At 40.4% G+C, this 22,643-nt stretch overlaps 1 protein-coding gene across 1 annotated transcript in view; it reads right to left on the bottom strand.

The window, feature by feature from the left end:
• otud7a (OTU deubiquitinase 7A) overlaps positions 1-22,643 on the bottom strand; it is a 523,825-nt gene that overhangs the window by 52,960 nt on the left and 448,222 nt on the right. The window lies entirely within an intron of this gene.

Below are 22,643 nucleotides of genomic sequence, written 5' to 3'. Positions count from 1 at the left end.
TCTGCTATGAATTTAAAGCTCGGGAGAAGGTTCATCTTTCAAGATGACAATGACCCTAAGCATTAGACCAAAGTGACACTGGGATGGCTCAAAAACAGACAGGTGAATGTTTTGGAATGGCCAAGTCAAAGCCCTGATCTTAACCCTGTTGAGAATCTGGGGCACTGTTTGAAAACTGCTGTTCAGAGATGCCATCCCACCAACATAGAGGGTACCTAGAAATAATGCTAAGAAGAATAGCGAAGAATCACGACTGAGCAATGTGCAGAACTGGGACATATTTACATACCCCAAAAGAATGAAGGATGTTACTACAGCAAAAAGTTTCTTGATAAAGTATGAATGTGTTGGGCTCGAATACTTAGGCAAACGATCACTTTGGAGTTTTTCTTTAGTTAAGTTATTTGGAGTTTGATAACGCTTTGTTACAACACAAGAGTTCACATTAAAAACACCAAATGGATAAATATGTGGACAAATCTTTTGTCATGCAGAAAATTAGGATGACTTTTAAAGGAACTGAATACTTTTTCATGTCACTATATGTTTGTGAAAGGGCTTGGTGGTAATTCTTTTTACCAGGATTTTCACTTAATTCTGAAATGATCACAGGGCTGAAGTTAGGTACGCATTCAGCTGGCATTTTATTCACTCCTAGCTACTCCCAGTATAAGCTTGCAGTCAGCTACTTATTCACACAGCTTTTGCAAACCAGATTCTTATTCTATTATAATAGCAAGGCAAAATATTCTACAGTGTGTACATTAATCAGCATCATTACAGACTGATTCAATATTTGAAAAAATAAATATTCCACATTTTGGTCCTGCACGGGTAAAAATTGTTAAACTCTAATTTAACAAATGAATCTGTCCTGGACAAGTTTATATATGTCAATGTCACAAAAGTATGAAAATTATGGTGGTCCAACGTCATTTAACACTTTACAGTGTCCATTAAATATCACAGCAAATCCCACTTATCTGATATTGAAGTTTCACCCTGATACTCGCACTGGGCAGAGCAAAACTCCGCTGCATCTTAAAAAAACACATCTGCCTTTTCACAAAACTGTGAAAGGTAAGGTGGCCCAATATGATGTAACTAACCAATGCAGGTCCTAAATGTTAAATATTTAGCTTTTCAAAGAATTGACACGTTAAGTCAATTAATATACACGTTATAGATGTGCAAGCATTGCGGTTAGGGCTTTGCACTTTCAACCCTTTGTTCGTGGGTTCAAGTCCTGAGACTGACACTGTGTGACCCTGAGCAAGTCACTTCACCTGTCTGTGCGGCGCGGTGCGGGGTCATCGGGCATAACAAATCTAACCAGTAGTAACTAAATGTTATGTTGCATAAGATATCAATCATAAATGTTGAATATTTTGCCTTTAGAATAAATAACAGTTTTGCAAATACTGTGTAAACAGGTACAGCTGCAGGTTGCAAGCAAGCATGTAGATGTGACCGAATAAGAAGTCGGCCAAAATACATACCTAACTTCAGTCTTGTGTTCATTACAGACTCAAGGGTAGATTCTGTTAAATAGTAATAATTACCACCAAGTCCTTTCGCAAATGTATGGTGTTGAAAAAATATATAGTGCCGTTTAAACGCAGATGCGTCTCCTAGCCACTTCTCTTTACACTCCATGACTCTACCGGCCCTTGAGTTCCTGTTTCTTGCCCCGCCCATTTCCGCTGAAGATCACGTGAACAACCAATATAGTTCACACACAGAACCGATATAGTTCATACACAGAGTTGCGATAGGGTGCACACGCATAACCAATATGTTTCATACGTGAAACCGGCATAGTGCACACATACAACCAATAGAGTTCAAGCGCAAAATTAACAGGTTACCCACATGAAACCAGTATAAGACGTGCATGAAACCAATATAGTGCATAGGCAAATCCATTGTTAGACCGACACAGAACGCAAGCCAATATAGTTCATACGCAAACTGATAACATACAACCGAAAACCAATGCAGTTCACTCACAAACCAATAACAAACGTATTGGAACTAGTGATATACACACGCAAATCAATATAGTTCATATGCAAACCAGTGGTATGCACGTACAAACGGATATAGATCACGCACAAACCGATAATATACAGACACGAACCAATATAGTTCATATGAATGAAACCAGTATTGTACGCACGCAAACCAATTAAGTATACACGCAAACTGATAGTAAATATTCACAAACCAATAGTGTTCACACGTAAACCAATAGATACACACAGAAATATATGATTTATGGCCTGTTTGGTCCCTCATATAAGCCACCCCATCTAACAGGCAGGGACCTAAAGCTTGGGGAGCTAGAAGTTTGTTTTTTGCACTTATTTATTTACTACTATAGGGTTGTTACTGGGATCATCCTTCCATTGTGTGTTTTGAGTAATAATAAATTCATTATCTTTGACTACTTTGTACTCTTCGTTTACAGTTTAAGGTGGCATACAGAGGTGCCACCTTGTAAATTAATTAGGCCCAACTTGCCTTTTCTTATTTGCCACTTGTTCCTGGTGAGGTAAGAGTGCCAACTATGTTATTATTATGATCGATTCTGTTATTTTTATTATACTGATGCAGGGAGCACATATCTATGCTAGCAGTCACTGGATGTAAAGTAGGATTCAAGCCTAATGAAGAGGTCTGTTCACTTAAGAGTAAAGTTACACACACAAGCACAATTAGACTTACCAGATAAATTACCACAAATGTTTTTAGCAAGTGGGGGCAAAACTGCATACCCAGAAAAATAATCCTTATAGACATGTAAACTCCACCCAGAAACTGACCAATAGTGTTAAACAATGTGCCAGCCTTGTGTTAATTGTGTAGTCAAGGATTTGGAATTTATCCATGCTGGACATACTGCTTATATTTTACAGCATTTTAAAATGTATATAATGATTAAGAGCACAACACGTAGCACGTCATGGTGTTGCAGGACTCAGTAGGACTGGGCTGATTCAGAGGGCACAGGGGTTGCTGGGAAGAAGGATAACTAAGTGGTCCCCAAATGATTCACGATCATCTGTGTATATTTGTACCTACGCATCAATTCCTTTTAAATTACAACTACATTCACCCTGGAATTAGTTTCTTTCTGGATTTACTGTATGTGCTTGTCCTATGCCTGCTTGTTTGTGCGATTTCATCTGACTTGGTAAAAGTCTTTGCCCGGTGAATGCTTTGAACTTCTACAGATTGTCACACAACACCTGGAACACGGTAGGACAAAACTTTCATAACATTCAGGAAATTATTCACTTGGCATCTCGTTTCATTCTCTCTGTCTTACCCACCTGCTCTACTGAACTGTGGTTTGGACTTTGTTGTAAGTGTTGATTGTTTATCGTCTAGTGCCTAGTGTTTCATTGGGTTTCTGTTGTCCAGTTTTCGTAAATTTTCACCATCAGGAGAATGGGAAGGATTTTTGCATACACAATGTTTAAATATTTTTTCATTCTCTTCATTATTTGTTTAATGTATACTTTATTATCCTTATTATTGATCAATTCATTAAGCCTCTTTATCAGTTTCTCTGTGTTTGAGGGTGTGCACACTGGGTCAACAGTGGTTGTATTCCTGGCCCCCTAGTAAAATAAATAAATCACTGTCTTTGGATGGTGTGAATCTTCGCATCCTTGTGACCGCTACAAGGGTTGTCTAAGGTTTCACAAATGCACTTCAATTTATGGGAAGGCAGGCTGCATGTATCCATGTAAGGCGAATCTTAAGCCTGGGCAGTGGTCAGCTCTGGTGCAATTTCCACAATGTTGTATTTACAGTAATTTTTATTATTCTTTGTTTCTTTTGGTTCCTTTAACTTGAACTTTGTCAGAATGACTAAGTAAATTAATTTCTCACACCAAAGAAAACCTCTAAAATTCCCAAAAGAAGGAAGTGATAGTTGCTTGACGTGTTCCACACCATATTCTTGTATATTGCTGACTAACTAAATGAATTGATGTGAACAGCAAAAAAAATGAAGATTGTTAATAAAACCATTTTATTGTGATTCACATGGAGGATTGCTGGAGGTAAACATTCAAACATTTTACGTCATTGTTCAATGTGAATTTAAATTAGTGCTCTGACAGCTTCAAAGCTATGATGTAGCATTGTTTTATATAAAAAAGACCTAATAAACACTATTTTAATTATAAGTTTAAGATGGAAAACAAACCCTGCACTTTCAATATTTTGTGATTTCCCATATTTAAATACATAACTTTATTTTGGAAATAACATTTCAAAACAGCATTTTATCACAAAACACAGTGCCTATCAAAAGTATTCAGACCCCTGCACTTTTCTCACATTTTGATATGTTACATCCTTATTGTAAAATCATTTACTCATCAAGCAACACTCAATACCCCAGAACAACAAAACAAAAACAGAATTTTAGGACTGTTTGCCAGTGTAATTAAACAACTGAAATATCACATTGACACAAGTATTCAGGCCCTTTGCTTATGATATGTGAAATTTGCATCCTATTGATTATCATCGAATGGGTTCTACTTCTTGTTTGGAGACCACCTGTGATGAGCTCCTGAGAACCTGCGTGTAGATGAAGAAACTTTCAAAAGGACAACCATCATGCAACACTTCATTAATCTGTCTTTATTGGCAGACCGGCCAGACAGCACAACTCCTGCTTGGAGTTTGCAAAATGGCACTTAATGGACTCTATGAAAAGCAAAATTCTCCAGTCTATTGAAACCAAGATTGAACTGCTTGTCTTTAATTCTATGTATCTAATCTGGAGGAAACCAGGCACCGCTCATCACCAGCACAAAACCATTCCAGTGATGAAGCATGGTAGTGGAAGCATGGGAGACTAGACGGAGTTTAGGGAAGGCTGAACGGAGCGAAGTACAGAGATATCTTTAATGAAAACCTACTCCAAAGCTTTCTGGGCTGAAGGATCACCTTCAAACAGGACAATGACCCTATTGCATATCTCTGCAAAGGCCTTAAGATAAATGTCCACTGATTGAGTCTCCATCCAACCTGATAGAACCTGAGTGAATCTGCAGAGAACTGCTGAAAATCCCCAAACTTAAGTATGTGAAGCTTGTCACATCAGACCCAAGAACACTCCAGGCTGTAATTGCTCTCAATGGTACATCAAAGATATACTGAGTAAGGGGCCTGAATAATTGTAGTAATGTTCTATTCCATTTTTTTTTTTGTTTTTCATAAATTTGCGAAAAAATTGAAAAATATTGTTGCTTTGTCACTCTGGGGTATTGTATGTTACTTTATGTGGGGGGAACAGTTAAATTCAAATTATTTTAGCATAAGACTATAGCATTAGAAAATGTGAAAAAAGTGAAGGGGTCTGAATACTTTCTGAAGGCACTTTAGAAAAGCAATTAGCCTCCAATTGTTTTGCATGAAAATATGACAACTTTGGCTGCCACCACTTGCACTTTTCAAATTCTCACTTTCAGGTGACCACTCTCTGATATTTCTTGAGGTGAATTATGTTCTCAGAGAGTCGCAGTCAGGACAGCTGATGGAACGGTCCTTATGGATGACACTGCAGTTGTGACCCGCTGGGCTGGCTACTTTGAGCAGTTGTTCGAAGCTGATCCACGGTTCTTGAGGCTGATCCTCCAATTAGCTGTGAACCAGCTGGGGGGGGGGTTTGGGGGGGAGACTGCAGGGATCTGTGGTATCGGGGGTGAACTTCACCAGGCTGGTGGTAAGGCTGTCCTCCTGGCATTGCAAGCAATCTTTGCTTCCATTTGGGAGACTGGCATCATCCCAAATAACTGGAAAATGGGACTTGTCGTCCCTATCTGGAAAGGGAAGGGTGATCGCCTGGATTGCAGCAACTACAGGGGGATAACACTGCTCTCTGTGCCAGGTAAGGTCCTTGCTAGGGTTGTCCTCAATAGGATCCGTGATCACTTGCTCACCTACCAGCGACCGGAACAGTCTGGTTTTACACCTAAGAAGTCTACCATCGACCGCATCCTGGCACTGAGGGTTCTCATGGAGTGCAAACGCGAATATCAGCAGAGTTTCTTTGCAGCCTTTGTCGATTTTCACAAAGCGTTCCACTCAGTTGATCGAGCTGCCCTGTGGGACATCCTGAGTATTTGCGGGATCCCCTTGAGGTTGCTGGATATCATGGCCGGCCTGTACACTGGTACTGTGAGTGCTGTGCAGAGTGGAGGCAGGACCTCTGCGTTTTTCCCAGTTGATTCTGGGGTTCGTCAGGGGTGTATTTTTGCTCCTATTCTGTTCAATGCTTGTATGGACTGGGTGTTGGGCAAGGTCATGGGGTCCAGCGGCTGTGGGGCATCTGTTGGTGAAGAAAGATTCACGGATCTTGACTTTGCTGATGATGCTGTGATCTTCACGGAGTCAATGGAGGCTTTGATCGGGGCGCTCAGGAGACTGAGTGAGGAGTCTGAGTGTCTGGGCTTGCGAGTGTCCTGGATAATAACCAAGATCCAGATAGTGTGTCTGTTTGTGGAGAGAGTGTTGACCTTGTTGAGAGGTTTACTTACCTTGGCAGTGACATTCATGTCTCTGGTGACTCTTCCTATGAAGTCAGTAGATGGATTGGGAGAGCATGGGGAATCATGAGGTCACTGGAAAGGGGTGTGTGGTGCTCCCGATATCTAAGCAAAAGGACGAAGGTCCAAGTATTTAGAGTCCTGGTGCTTTCTGTCTTGCTATATGGTTGTGAGACATGGACGCTAACCAGTGACCTGAGACAAAGACTGGACTCCTTTGGTAATGTGTCTCTCCGGAAAATCCTTGGGTGCCATTTTTTTGACTTTGTGTCGAATGAGCAGTTGCTCATGGAGTCCTGAATGAGGCATTTTACCTGCATTGTGAGGGAGCGTCAGTTACGGCACTATGGCCATGTGGCGCGTTTCCCCGAGGGTGATCCGGCTCATAAGATCCTCATTGTTGGGGACCCGAGTGGCTGGACCAGACCAAGGTGTCGCCCACGTAACACCTGGCTGCGGCAGATAGAGGGTCATTTCTGGAGGGTGGGACTGGACCACGTGTCTGCCTGGGGGGTTGCAAACCGGGATCCTGAGTTGTTTCATTGTGTAGTGGGTGCGGCAACGCACTGTACCAGTGCATGCTCCCCACCTTGACTTGACTTGAATTATGTCCTTCTGTTCCTTAGCTTTAGCTCAGTAGTACTAGGGTGTTGTACCGTGTTAGCCATTATGAATGTAGCGAGAAGTCAAGGAAAATGACATATTATATTGGCTAACTAAAAAGTTTACAATATGCAGGCTTTCGAGGTAAATCAGGCCCTTTCTTCAGGCAAGATGTAACACAGAAACTGGAGTTCCCTGTGTTTATATAGACACCGGAACAGAGACCGCATTGGAAAACCTTAAATGGATCATCTTCAATGGAAAAAATGAATGGACCACTCCAGGCTAAGATTTATTTAGCAAGAGATGAGAACATTGTATGGTCAAGATCTTTGGATAAGATAACTGTCCAACAGTCTTTTGAAGTTTCTGATGAGTTTTTCAATATAATGTGGATCTGTAGTCAGGTTGTCTGTGTCAGTCCAAGAGATGCAAACAATCCTCATACCTGGCCATAAAACTCTTGTGTCTATTCAAACCATGTTGTAATGTGTCAAATTTTATCATCAGTTTCACTTCCCATTCTTTTCTCTCTTGCTGTGTTCTGAAGTTGCCCATAAGCACTGCTGTGACTTTAAAGTCCTTCTCACAGTGTCCATGGCTGTTGAAGTGGGCTGCTACAGGAATATCTGTGTTACCATGCTTGATGTGGATCCTGTGTAAATTCATTATCTGGTGGAGCGTTTGTCCAGTTTCTCCCACACAGAGTGCAGCGTCAGGACATTTCATGCATTTCATTTAAGATTTCTCACTTAAAGGTTTTCCAATGTTATTTGTCCTAGTGTGTATATAAACACAGGGAACTCCAGTTTCTGTATTACGTCTTGCCTGAAGAAGGGGCCTAAGGTACCTGGAAAGCCTGCATATTGTAATCTTTTTAGTTAGCCAATATAAGGTGTCATTTGGCTTGACTTCTCACTACTATTAGCTCAGTAGGTACTCCTGAATGTCTATTTCTCTTTAGGTTCTTCCACAGTATCTCAGTCAGGCTGGTGCTTAAAACCTGACTTTCCAAAATTCCAATTTTCTTTTCTATTTTTAAAAATGGCTCTAGTTCGGCTCTTTTTACTTTCTCGTATACAAAGTATATGGACAATATTGGAATCAATCAGATTCAATAACTCGAGATTTTGATCCTGAGTCTGAAAATAGCATTTTATGGAATTATGCCTGTGTGTGTGTGTGTATGTAAACACGATCACCTGAGTGCACTCTCAATTAGGTCAACCAAATTTTGCACACAAGTATTAGGTACAAAATGTAGATTTCTATCAACTTTTGGGCTATTTCCATTAACCAGAAGTGGTACTTTACCTTTTATTCATGCAACTGCAGAATCTGATTTATTCAACATTACTTTTATAATAATTGTTCAATATATTATTGATTTGATTTGTTGTTGATGGTTCTTTAATGCACATAATATAAAAATATAATCATTGTCTCCTCAAATATCCATCCCCATATCTGAGTATATGAGAAAGTCTAGGGAAGACCACTTCCAATTATTATTATGTTTTTTTTTTTATACAAAAAGGCACTTTTATTATAAAAAAAAAAATAAAATCAATGTACGCTCTTAAAAATAAAGGTGCCAGTGTGGTTCTTCACAGCTATGCAATTGGGGAACCCTTTTTGGTTCCCAAAAGACATTTCCACATGAAGGTTTACCAGAAAGAACCTTCATTTAGATCTATAACAGGCTCTAAACAGTAAATAACCAGAACTAGATGGTAAAAGATTTGTGAAACACCTATGGCTCAGGACGTTAAAAAGACTCTTGCTGCACACAATAATGCATGCTAAGTTCAGGTGTTCTTGATCTGTTAGTGTCCTTCAGCCTACCAAAACATTAAAGATCTCCACTTTTTTCAAGATATTAGGAAGGTTTCCAAAGTACAAAGAACCCGTCCCAGAATTAAATGGTGCTTTACCAAGCAATGGAGGTACAGTACGAGGAACAACAAAACCCAGTAACGGACCATAAAGTGCCATTAAAAAAATCAGCATTTTTAAGAGTATAAGCAGGATTGTCTTATATGCTTCTACTGGTATTTTTAATACATGACAAAAGTACAGTTTATGTAGACAGAATGAGGCTGGAAGTTCTTTTCTGAAGTTGCTGGGAAACTCTTTGTTGAAAAACAGAAATTGGGAATTTTAGCATCTATGGGAGAAAATCAAAATCTAATTAGAAACCTGTGCTTGAAATGGTCATAAGTACAGGCTTACCTAGTTGTCTTCCTCCAGTGCCATTTCTCTTAACCTTGCCTATTTGTAAATGATTGTAACGACCCAAGGGGTGTGATACACTGAGGAATGGATCCAGTCACCTTACGGCAGAATGTTATGCGTATATATACACACAATATTTGACTTTTGGTTGACATCTTAGACTTCAAACAATATGAACCGTGTATTAATGCCATCACTGAGCAATTGGAACACTTGATAAAATTTGTAACGTATCACAACATCTACTTATGTACCACAATTATGTTGTTGGAGCAAAATATATAATAGATTAACTACATAATTTGTATTTTCTTAAAAAATATAAGCTACAACAATTTAATGATTTGAGTATCAATGTTTACATACCTTTTGAGTCATACTGACCAAGAGAATAATTTATTCTACAAGGCTTTCAACTATTACAAGACTTGCCAGCAGAGGGCAGCAAAGTCTGGTACATTTACTTAAAGGACACATTAACTGGTCATGTTGGAAAGTTTGTGGAACGCATCAGTGCCATTGATGGTAAAAATAATTTCAGCAAAAAGATTAAAATATATACATTTATTACAGTAAGTTATCAGTTAAGGATTTTGATCAGATGCATTCCTGTAATACAGGAAACATCGAGTCCTAGAGAATTTGATACTAATTAATACATGGGCCAGGGAGGCAGTCTCGCACTGTTCACCCATAATACTGACCTCTGGCAACATAAGAGCTCGCCAACAATCCTGGCTGGGACAATCAGTCCAGCTATGCCTTTCCATGGATAGACCAGACATACATCAATGATACAAAAGATACAAAAATATGACACCTTAACAAAAATAATCAAGGGGAGGAATACCTAAAAGAAAAAATTCAAAAGTTAAACACAAGAACCTGTTGCACCTACTTTAAAGATTCAAGGCCGTGTCAATCAGATGGGGTCTCTCGTCTTCTCACCTATCATAATACAGCAGCAAAGCACTCCTCAGAACCCATCTCTATTTCTGTTCTCTCTTCCTCCCATAAGTTGATTGTTTGCCCACTCTCCTCTCAGCTCTTCCCTCAGTTGACTTCTGGCCACGAGACAGCTTTAAAACCCATCCTGGAATGAACTTCAGCCAAGACTCTGAATCATTTTCCGTGTCCCAAATTGTCTTTTATTTGATCCAGGGACACCTTTAGCAACTCTGGGTACCCCTGCATCCTTTAGACTTTGCTTGTTTTTGAATACTCTGGCCTGGCTTATCTAATTAAAGAACCCCACACATGATCCTACATATTTCTTTCTGTGACTGTAAGACTTCTACTGGCCAAGGAGTGATGCTACATCAGGTGTTTCTTTTCTGACCTCACTTTTTTTTTTTTAGTTAGAGGACCAGGACTCCCTTCTCACTGCTGGGTTGCTTGTCCCAGCGTTTTAGGCAGAACATTGCATGGACCATTTCTGCCTTTCACTTTCACACTGCTATCCTGCCTACTACACTTCTTAGGCACAGAGCACAGCTACAGATCATGCACAGTGTCCTAACTTTACATTTAATTTACACAGTTTGGAGATTCTTATTATAAATTCTGTTTAACTTTGTGGTGCCATGCTGTTCGGTAAGATCCATCCTACTTCCTAATTTCCTTATCCGGGACGGAGCAGTGAGGCAGTTGAAACCTTCCCTAGCAATCATCGGACACAAGGCAGAAACAACATACATAGAGGTGCATCTCAATAAATTAGAATATTATGGAAAAATTAATTTATTTCAGTAATTCAATTCAAAAAGTGAAACAAACAAATTATATAGATTCATTACACACAGAGTGATATATTTCAAGCATTTATTTCTTTTCATTTAGATAGATAGATAGATAGATAGATAGATAGATAGATAGATAGATAGATAGATAGATAGATAGATAGATAGATAGATAGATAGATAGATAGATAGATAGATAGATAGATAGATAGATAGATAGATAGATACTTTATTAATCCCAATGGGAAATTCACATTCTTCAGCAGCAGCATACTGATACAATAAATAATATTAAATTAAAGAATGATAATAATACAGGTGAAAAAAACAGACAATAACTATGTATAATGTTAAATATTAACGTTTACCCCCCCTGGTGGAATTAAAGAGTCGCATAGTTTGGGGGAGGAACGATCTCCTCAATCTGTCTGTGGAGCAGGACAGTGACAGCAGTCTGTCGCTGAAGCTGCTCTTCTGTCTGGAGATGACATTATTTAGTGGATGCAGTGGATTCTCCATAATTGATAGGAGCCTGCTGAGCGCCCTTCGCTCTGCCACAGATGTTAAACTGTCCAGCTCCATGCCAACAATAGAGCCTGCCTTCCTCACCAGTTTGTCCAGGCGTGAGGCGTCTTTCCTCTTAATGCTGCCTCCCCAGCACACCACTGCGTAGAAGAGGGCGCTCGCCACAACTGTTTGATAGAACATCTGCAGCATCTTATTGCAGATGTTGAAGGAAGCCAGCCTTCTAAGGAAGTATAACCGGCTTTGTCCTTTCTTGCACAGCGCATCAGTATTGGCAGTCCAGTCTAATTTATCATCCAGCTGCACTCCCAGATATTTATAGGTCTGCACCATCTGCACACAGTCACCTTTGATGATCACTGGGTCTATGAGGGGTCTGGGCCTCCTAAAATCCACCACCAGCTCCTTGGTTTTGCTGGTGTTCAGGTGTAGGTGGTTTGAGTCGGACCATTTAACAAAGTCCTTGATTAGGTCCCTATACTCCTCCTCCAGCCCATTCCTGATACAGCCCACGATAGCAGTGTCATCAGCGAACTTTTGCACATGGCAGGACTCCGAGTTGTATTGGAAGTCTGATGTATATAGGCTGAACAGGACCGGAGAAAGTACAGTCCCTTGTGGCGCTCCTGTGTTGCTGACCACAATGTCAGACGTGTAGTTCCCAAGACGCACATACTGAGGTCTGTCTTTAAGATAGTCCACGATCCATGCCACTAGGTATGAATCTAATCCCATCTCTGTCAGCTTGTCCCTAAGGAGCAGAGGTTGGATTGTGTTGAAGGCGCTAGAGAAGTCTAGAAACATAATTCTTACAGCACCACTGCCTCTGTCCAAGTGAGAGAGGGATCGGTGTAGCATATAGATGATGGCATCTTGCTGATTATGGCTTATAGCTAATGAAAACCCAAAATTCAGTATCTCAGAAAATTAGAAAATTGTAGACTCATGGTGTCACACTCCACTCAGTTAATTAACCCAAAACACTTGCAAAGATGTCCTGAACCTTTAAATGGTCTCTCAGTCTGGTTCAGTAGGCCACACAATCATGAGGAAGACTGCTGACTTGACAGTTGTCCAGAAGACAGTCATTGACACCTCCACAAGAAGGGTGTGTCCCTAAAGGTCATTACTAAAGAAGCTGACTGTTCAGAGTGCTTTATCCAAGCATATTAATGGAAAGTTGAGTGGAAGGAAAAAATGTGGCAGAAAAAGGTGCACAAGCAACAGGGATTGAGAGGATTGTGAAGCACAGCCTATTCAAGAATTTGGGGGAGACTCACAAGGAGTGGACTGCAGCTGGAGTCAGTGCTTCAAGAGCCATCCACACACAGACGTATCCGGGACGTAGGCTACAAATGTCACAGCATTCCTTGTGTCAAGCCACTCCTGAACCAGAGACAACGTCAGACGCGTCTTATCTGGGCTAAGGAGAAAACAGGCTGGACTGTTGTTCAGTGGTCCAAAGTCCTCTTTTCAGATGAAAGTAAATTTTGTGTTTCATTTGGAAATCAAGGTCCCAGAGTCTGAAGAACGAGTGGAGAGGCGCAGAATCCAAATTGCTTGAGGTCCAGTGTGAAGTTTCCATAGTCAGAGATGATTTGGAGAGCCGTGTCATCTGCTGGTGTTGGTCCAGTGTGTTTTATCAAGTCCAAAGTCAGTGCAGCCGTCTACCAGGAAATGTTAGAGCACTTCATGCTTCCCTCTCCTGACAAGCTTTATGGAGATGCTGATTTAATTTTCCAGCAGGACTTGGCACCTGCCCACACTGCCAAAAGTACTAATACCTGGTTTAATGACCATGGTATCACTGTGCTTGATTGGCCAGCAAACTCGCCTGACCGAATTGTGAAGGGGAAGATTAGAGACACCAGATGAGCTGAAGGCCGCTATCAAATCATCCTCAGCAGTGCCACAGGCTGATCGCCTCCATGCCATGCTACATTGATGCAGTAATTCATGCAGAAGGAGCCCCGACCAAGTACATGACATAATTTTTAGTAGGCCAACATTTCAGTATTAAAAATCTTTTTTTTTTTTTATTGGTCTTATGTAATATTCTAATTTTCTGAGAAAGTGAATTTTGAGTTTTCATTAGCTACAGTTAGGTCCATAAATATTTGGACAGAGACAACTTTTTTCTAATTTTGGTTCTGTACATTACCACAATGAATTTTAAATGAAACAACTCAGATGCAGTTGAAGTGCAGACTTTCAGCTTTAATTCAGTGGGGTGAACAAAACGATTGCATAAAAATGTGAGGCAACTAAAGCATTTTTGTAACACAATCCCTTCATTACAGGGGCTCAAAAGTAATTGGACAATTGACTCAAAGGCTATTTCATGGGCAGGTGTGGGCAAGTCCGTTGTTATGTCATTATCAATTAAGCAGATAAAAGGCCTGGAGTTGATCTGAGGTGTGGTGCTTGCATGTGGAAGATTTTGCTGTGAACAGACAACATGCGGTCAAAGGAGCTCTCCATGCAGGTGAAAGAAGCCATCCTTAAGCTGCAAAAACAGAAAAAACCCATCCGAGAAATTGCTACAATATTACGAGTAGCAAAATCTACAGTTTGGTACATCCTGAGAAAGAAAGCAAGCACTGGTGAACTCAGCAACGCAAAAGACCTGGACATTCACGAAAGACAACAGTGGTGGATGATCGCAGAATCATTTCCATGGTGAAGAGAAACCCCTTCACAACAGCCAACCAAGTGAACAACACTCTCCAGGGGGTAGGCGTATCGATATCCAAGTCTACCATAAAGAGAAGACTGCATGAAAGTAAATACAGAGGGTGCACTGCAAGGTGCAAGCCACTCATAAGCCTCAAGAATAGAAAGGCTAGATTGGACTTTGCTAAAGAACATCTAAAAAAGCCAGCACAGTTCTGGAAAAACATTCTTTGGACAGATGAAACCAAGATCAACCTTTACCAGAATGATGGCAAGAAAAAAGTATGGAGAAGGCGTGGAACAGCTCATTATCCAAAGCATAACCACATCATCTGTAAATCACGGTGGAGGCAGTGTGATGGCTTGGGCGTGCATGGCTGCCAGTGGCACTGGGACACTAGTGTTTATTGATGATGTGACACAGGACAGAAGCAGCCGAATGAATTCTGAGGTGTTCAGAGACATACTGTCTGCTCAAATTCAGCTAAATACAGTCAAATTGATTCATGATACAGATGGACAATGACCCAAAACATACAGCCAAAGCAACCCAGGAATTTATTAAAGCAAAGTAGTGGAAAATTCTTGAATGGCCAAGTCAGTCACCTGATCTTAACCCAACTGAGCATGCATTTCACTTGCTGAGGACTAAACTTTAGACAGAAAGGCCCACAAACAAACAGCAACTGAAAGCCGCTGCAGTAAAGGCCTGGCAGAGCATTAAAAAGGAGGAAACCCAGCATCTGGTGATGTCCATGAGTTCAACACTTCAGGCTGTCATTGCCAGCAAAGGGTTTTCAACCAAGTATTAGAAGTGAACATTTTATTTCCAGTTATTTAATTTGTCCAATTACTTTTGAGCCCCTGAAATGAAGAGATTGTATTAAAAAAATGCTTTAGTTGCCTCACATTTTTCTGCAATCGTTTTGTTCACCCCACTGAATTAAAGCTGAAAGTCTGCACTTCAACTGCATCTGAGTTGTTTCATTTAAAATTCATTGTGGTAATGTACAGAACCAAAATTAGAAAAAAGTTGTCTCTGTCCAAATATTTATAGACCTAACTGTATAAGCCATAATCAGCAAAATGAAAAGAAATAAATGCTTGAAATATATCACTCTGTGTGTAATGAATCTATTTAATTTATGAGTTTCACTTTTTGAATTATATATCTCTCTGTGTGTATTGAATCTAAATTGAATTCCATCCATCCATTTTCCAACCCGCTGTATCCGAACACAGGGTCACAGGGGTCTCCTGGAGCCAATCCCAGCTAACACAGGGCACAAGGCAGGAACCAATCCCGGGCAGGGTGCCAACCCACCGCAGCTATATTGAATTGAATTATTGAAATAAATTAACTTTACCATGATATTTTATTTTTTTTGAGATGCACCTGTCCATACATGCATGCATGCATACATACATACATACATATATTGGTAAACAAAATAAAAAGCAAAACTAGAAAGATGGCAAATGACACAAACCTAGTCTGAAGTGTATATAAATGTCAGTCATGTTCCAGATATAGTTCAAGCTTAATTTGGTAGCAAATACGTTATTATTTGCTGAATTTAATCTTGTGCACGGACATTTTCAATGTGCACCTTGCTCATATTCCCCGAATCTATATGGGTGTTTCAATGTGTATTCCAGATTTCCTCCCACGTTCTCCACAAGATGCAGGCAGGTTAGATTAATTCCCATTTCCAAACTGGGTTTGGGGCCCCGTGAAGGACAAGTGCTCCATCTTGTGATCATGGGTGCTGGAATAGGCTCAGGCCACTAGCAACCCCAAATTAAATGATGTATATCAGAGAATGACCTGATATGGCAATCTGTCCAGCATGTTACAGAGTCAGTTGGCTGCTGTGCTTTCGTTTATAATCTCTGTGATGTTAGACTGAATTTGTCACAGATCCACGGCAATCGACCCAGTTTCTCATCCCATGCTGACTGATTCCTTATTTTCTTTTTCCTGCATTCTCTTAAATTGCAGGCACTTAGACAACTGTTGTCAATGAACACTATGTACGATCGATCCGTCTCACTACAGGGCTCAATAAAATCTGTACTCATTACTGGTACAGAAATTCAACTCTTTTTAACAATATATCAGACATTTACTAGGCCTTACACCATTCACACTGCGAGTGCATGTTTTTTTCTTTATCGTTTAGATTGCGTGACCTCTTGACAGCTTCAGGCCACCTTTAAGAGGAAGAACACAGGCTGACATAAGAGGCCGACACCTTCTTGCATCTACCCACCTATCTCCTTTTTCCTGTCTTTCATAAGAGGCAGCTAATTCACAACTGCACAAAATGCCTTTAAACATGAATCAATGTCTGTTCCTGATTCATCCCCCTTTTCTTACAATATCACCTTTACTCACAGTTATAATCTTCCTGTTTTGTTATTTTTTTTTGTACGTTTCAATGAGCAGATGTAATCAAAGTGCACATTTATTTAGGGGTTTCAGAGCATTTGATTTGGGATTTACCATGATGATAATGATAATTCTTTAAATTTATACAGAGCTTTTCTCATTGCTTACACAGTGAGTGGGGAGCCACTTCGACCACCACCAATGTGCAGCATTCACCAGGATGATGTGACAGCAGCCATTCTGCCTCAGTACACTCGCCACATATTAGCTGTTAAAGACAGTTAGCCAGTTAGAGGCGGGGGGATTAGAGGGCCAGAATGATTAAGTGGTGTTGGGCAATTAAGATAAACCCTACACTTTACAAAGTATGCCTAAGGGTCTTTAATGACCACAGAGAGTCATAACCTCGGTTTGACATCTCATCCGAAGGACAGCACCATTTGTACAGCACAGTGTCCCTGCCACTACACTGGGGCATTGGGATCCTCATTTAGACCACAGGGTAAGCATCCCCTTCTGGCCTCTCCAGCACCTTTTCCAGCAGCATCCCAAAATTTTTCCTGGTTTACCTCCCATCCAAGTATTGGCTAGGTCCAAACGTGCTTAGCTTCAGATGGATGACCTCTTCTGAAGCGCATGTGTCAAAAAAAAAAACAAACAAAAAACACAGAGCTGACCAATTAGATTGCTCTGAGGAACAGGACCCACACACAGCCCTTAGTGTTTTATTATACAGTGATCCCTCGCTATATCGCGCTTCGCCTTTCGCGGCTTCACTCCATCGCGGATTTTATATGTAAGCATATTTAAATATATATCGCGGATTTTTTGCTGGTTCGCGGATTTCTGTGGACAATGGGTCTTTTAATTTCTGGTACATGCTTCCTCAGTTGGTTTGCCCAGTTGATTTCATACAAGGGACGCTATTGGCAGATGGCAGAGAAGCTAGATTGCTTACTCTTCTCTCTCTCTTGCGCTGACTTTCTCTGATCCTGACGTATGGGGATTGAGCAGGGGGGCTGTTCGCACACCTAGATGATACGGACGCTCGTCTAAAAATGCTGAAAGATTATCTTCACGTTGCTATCTTTTGTGCAGCTGCTTCCTGAAACGACATGCTGCACGGTGCTTCGCATACTTAAAAGCTCGAAGGGCACGTATTGATTTTTGACTGAAAAACAAACTCTGTCTCTCTCTATCTCTCTCTCTCCCTGCTCCTGACGGAGGGGGTGTGAGCTGCCGCCTTCAACAGCTTTGTGCCACGGTGCTTCGCATACTTAAAAGCCAAACAGCCCTATTGATTTGTTTGCTTTTCTCTCTCTCTCTCTGACATTATCTGCTCCTGACGCGCACTCCTTTGAAGAGGAAGATATGTTTGCATTCTTTTAATTGTGATAGGGAACTGTCATCTCTGTCTTGTCATGGAGCACAGTTGAAACTTTTGAAAAAGAGACAAATGTTTGTTTGCAGTGTTTGAATAATGTTCCTGTCTCTCTACAACCTCCTGTGTTTCTGCGCAAATCTGTGACCCAAGCATGACAATATAAAAATAACCATATAAACATATGGTTTCTACTTCGTGGATTTTCTTATTTCGCGGGTGGCTCTGGAACGCAACCCCCGCGATGGAGGAGGGATTACTGTATAGTAGATAAACTGAAATATCACATTTCAGGACTTTGTCTTCTCCCATTTTGATCCTTGTTTGCTTTTTGACCATGTCTTATTTCCTGAACAATCAAAAAAATTCCTACTGTCTTTTTCTGAGTCAGTACACAGACAATCCGGAAATGCATGTACCAACCTTTATATGTAAAGTCAGTCAGTCAGTCATTTTCCAACCTGCTATAACCTAACTACAGGGTCAAGGGGGGCTGCTGGAGCCAATCCCAGCCAGCACAGGGAGCAAGGTAGGAACAAACCCCGGGCAGGGCGCCAGCCCACCACAGGACACACACACACACACACACACACACACACACACACACACACACACACACACCAAGCATACACTAGGGACAATTTAGGATCGCCAATGCACCTAACCTGCATGTCTTTGGACTGTGAGAGGAAACCAACGTAGACACGGGGAGAACATGCAAACTCCACGCAGGGAGGACCCAGGAAGCGAACCCGGGTCTCCTAACTGCAAGGCAGCAGCGCTACCACTATGCCACCGTACCGCCCTATATGTGTTGTGGTATTAAATTCTGTATATAAACTGATAAATATTTTGCATGTGTTTATTTGTAACTTAGACAAGGCAATGTAGCATAAAACCCTGTTGGTGTAAGGGTTTGGACAAAGAATGCATAAATTCAGTTCCTTTACCCCTTCCTATCTCTCTTACAAACATCACCATGAAGAAGCATCTCTCTGTCACACCACTGCCACGAGGAGCCCAACTTGGCAGCCATATTGAGACAGGCATGCGGCCTGTTCTGAAGAAAGCTGACCACAAATGATGTCTTAACTAGAGACATTTTAAGTAACTAACAAGTCTGTGTGCTGCCTGAAGCTTCACATCAACATTTATCAAGTTGTGTGGTTGCCAATATTCAAATGTACTTTGCAAATGATTATTTATGAATATTATCAATAATACATTATTTAAAGTGTAACTTAACTCCTGCTTGTCTTTTACTACACCTAATTGCCTGAGGTTATAGATGTAGAAGGGAAGGTGGGGAGAAGTTATATGGCACAATACCTTATAAACAGTGGCAAGTCTGTGAGATTTGAGGCATTCTGGCAAAGGCTACACATTAATAATAAAAAATGGGAAAGTAGAGTAAAATAATACTCCACTAAGACAAAACAATATGGCTGCCGTGGTGACGTTAAATGCATCATACCTCCTACATCAGTCTGGGTAATATTGTCACAGTAATTCCAGAAGTGAATGCTTTGAAATGGCGGCACCCATAACAAAACCAAAATGGCTTCTCAGCTTAAGGTTAAAATATCTTAACAAAATGTCTTGTACAGGAAAAAAAAAAAAATTCATAATACTTTGGTTCTACAACCTCAGCCGGGATGCTCCTGCACACTATATTCAGGGGGTGCGGCCCTGGACACTGCAATACCTTCCCCTGGATGCTAGATGGCCGCCCTGCTGGGTTGGAGCAGTGCCTCGGTTTCTCACAGGGCTCCCTGGGAATTGGAGTTGGGTGCAGCCCTGTTGGGTTCCGCAGGCACCGCCAGGGGGTGCTGTGTTTGGGACTCCTGAGCCCATGTGGGCAGCAAATGCATCACACCCAGAAGTGCAGCCAGAACTCGGTGATCAAACACCTGGAGCACTTCCGGGTTAACTATAAAAGGAGCCAGCGACCACCACTCAGCGGCCAGAGTCAGACAAAGCTTGGTGAGGAGTGGTGGTGGAAGAAGAGAGTGTGTTGTAGTGGTGCTTAGTATTGTTCTTGGGACTGTGTATTGCCTGTGGGTCACGGGGTAGACGTGTGCCCACAGGGGAAGAAAAATAAAAGTTTATTTATTTTTATACGTGCCTCCGGGTGAATCTGTGTCGGGTCGGGCGCAGTATAGCTCCTTTTCTTACTATATATATATATATATATATGGATGGATTTACTCTATATATATTTTAAGATTAAATATGAAATTATATATATATATATATATATATATATAGAGATAGTATAAAATTCTGCTCATAACACTCATTCACCTTTGTGTACTTTGAAGGTTTTCTTAGCTTTAATGCTTGAAAATAAATTAATAAAAGCAAAGTGTAAAACTGTGATGTCACAGAGTGTGGGCATATGAAGCCACAGATGTCATTTCATTTTTAATAAAGGGACGTATGGAAGCATACTAAAATATTCTGTCACTTTGTTTTTTTTTTTTGAATTGCCAAACTCTGTCTTCTTGGTATACAATTTGGTAACATATTTAAAACTATTAATTTCCCTTCCTATTTGTGAACATATCACATTTTCCAGTCTGGTCTCCTCCCTTGTTCAACTCTCAGGGGTTTTAATGGCTCTTTAGGAGCTAGATTATTATTATTTCTTCAAGCAGATGTGTGATCATGTAGGATTAGGTAACCAATGCAAACTCTTGCATGTTCCTTAAGTCTTTGTAATTTGCTCCCATTCTATTCTGGATAATAAGGCTTGTCCAGAGTTTTAGTGCAATATGCTGCTTTCCTATCTGATTCTGTCAGTACCCTCTTTAAACCAGAAGAATGTGTGCTGTTGTTGTTTTTTTTTTTTGTGCTTATTATTTGTTTACAGTCCGACTCCTTAGCCACACTAGACGTATGAACCAACCACAAGAAAGAATCTTGGTGTCTGCTGGCTGATGTGAATGCGTATCGACTTCTCATTATCTGTATCACACCGCCTGCTTCGCCAGCAGTCTGTCAAGTCGGAAACCACAACCTGCGTGTTTTACTTGTGGAACCTTTATTGTTCAATGTTTGCTCTTTTTCATAAATACTTTTAAAGCTGTCCTCTTGCTGATAATAACATTTAGTGGCAATGAACACTGATTTAGCAGCCCTGATATATTTACACTGGCATCTGCTCTTTGTTACCTGAAATAATTAAGTAATGGAAAACTTTATATAAACAAGTATTTGAAATAAAGATATCACCTGAATTTATAGTGTAGTAAACAAAGAAAAAAAACGAACTGTAAATCATGCACTAGAGTTGTATTCGAGCTTACAGACTGAACAGAGGCACAGTGTCTTGTGACTCAAGGGGAGTCAATCGCTGGCTGAAAAAGTGGCCTTCTATAAAAAAACATGCCTCAGTAAATGCTTTTTAGCATTTGTCCTCTGTGTGGTGTCATATGTGATAAAACATAAGATCTTTGCACGCAGGAGACACAGTCATGACTGAAAATGTTTTTATTACTGGTTAAAAAAAATCAATCAGTGGACATCTTTGATTTGCCTACAATATTTTTACAATATAAAACAGCAATCACCTTCCTGCCACTATTGCAGGATCCCTGATTAACCATGCATTCAGTTAATTTTTAAAAATATTTCCACTACAGGAGCAATGTAAAATGAAGCATAAGCCAGTAGTACTGGACACAAGGTTGTAGCTAGAACAAATGGCTCAACAGTCCATCACAAAGCACGCACATGCATGAGCATTCTCACTCATCCGTCCATCTCTTTTCTGTACCTGCTTTTGTTTGCTGTCCTGCATTTCTCAAAAAGGCAGGAAGTGAGAATTGATGGGGTGGCAATCCATCACAAGGCACACTCACACTCTTATGATTAGTGCACTCAAAATGGCAAAAAGGGTTCAAGGCCTCAAAGAATCCACAAAACTGGCCTCACCCCAGCATGGCTTTGGCCTGTACAGGCCCAAAATGAGGAGCTGGCTTTAAAAATTCAAAAACACATAAAATTTCCCAAATTTCATAAAGGGGGAGGAACTGTCAAAACCTCTGGCTTCAGTGACACATTCAAAAAGGAATCTAGAAGGGGAATTTCTTTGAAATTCACAAAAGAATAACAACAATAGAAAAACGGGTAAAACGATTTGCCTAAAAAGCAATCCAAAGTAAACAACACCAATTTATAATCATATGGCAATATCTAGAAAGCCGAACCAAAAAAAAACAAAAAAACAGAAAATATAATACTGGCTTACAAGACAATCAATGAACCACTGCTGAACCATTTCTTCCACCTCAAATGAAGGCAGAGGGTGGTCCCAGCAGCAGTGATGTTAGGGTGGCCCTGTCTTTTGAGGTTCTTCCCACAAAGAATATAAAAATACAATATTACACATGAAATAACTAAACAAAACAATATCAAAGAGAAACTTAATTTTACAAAAAGGCAAAACAAAACCAAAAACAGAATGAACAATAAAAGATGGAAAATAAATATTAAACAATCAAGAAATAAAGTTAAGCCAG

The sequence above is a fragment of the Erpetoichthys calabaricus genome, chromosome 17 (assembly GCF_900747795.2).
Source record: "Erpetoichthys calabaricus chromosome 17, fErpCal1.3, whole genome shotgun sequence".
NCBI lineage: Eukaryota > Metazoa > Chordata > Cladistia > Polypteriformes > Polypteridae > Erpetoichthys > Erpetoichthys calabaricus.
Note: the sequence above shows the minus strand (reverse complement) of the source record. Positions and strands in the feature narration are given on the sequence as shown.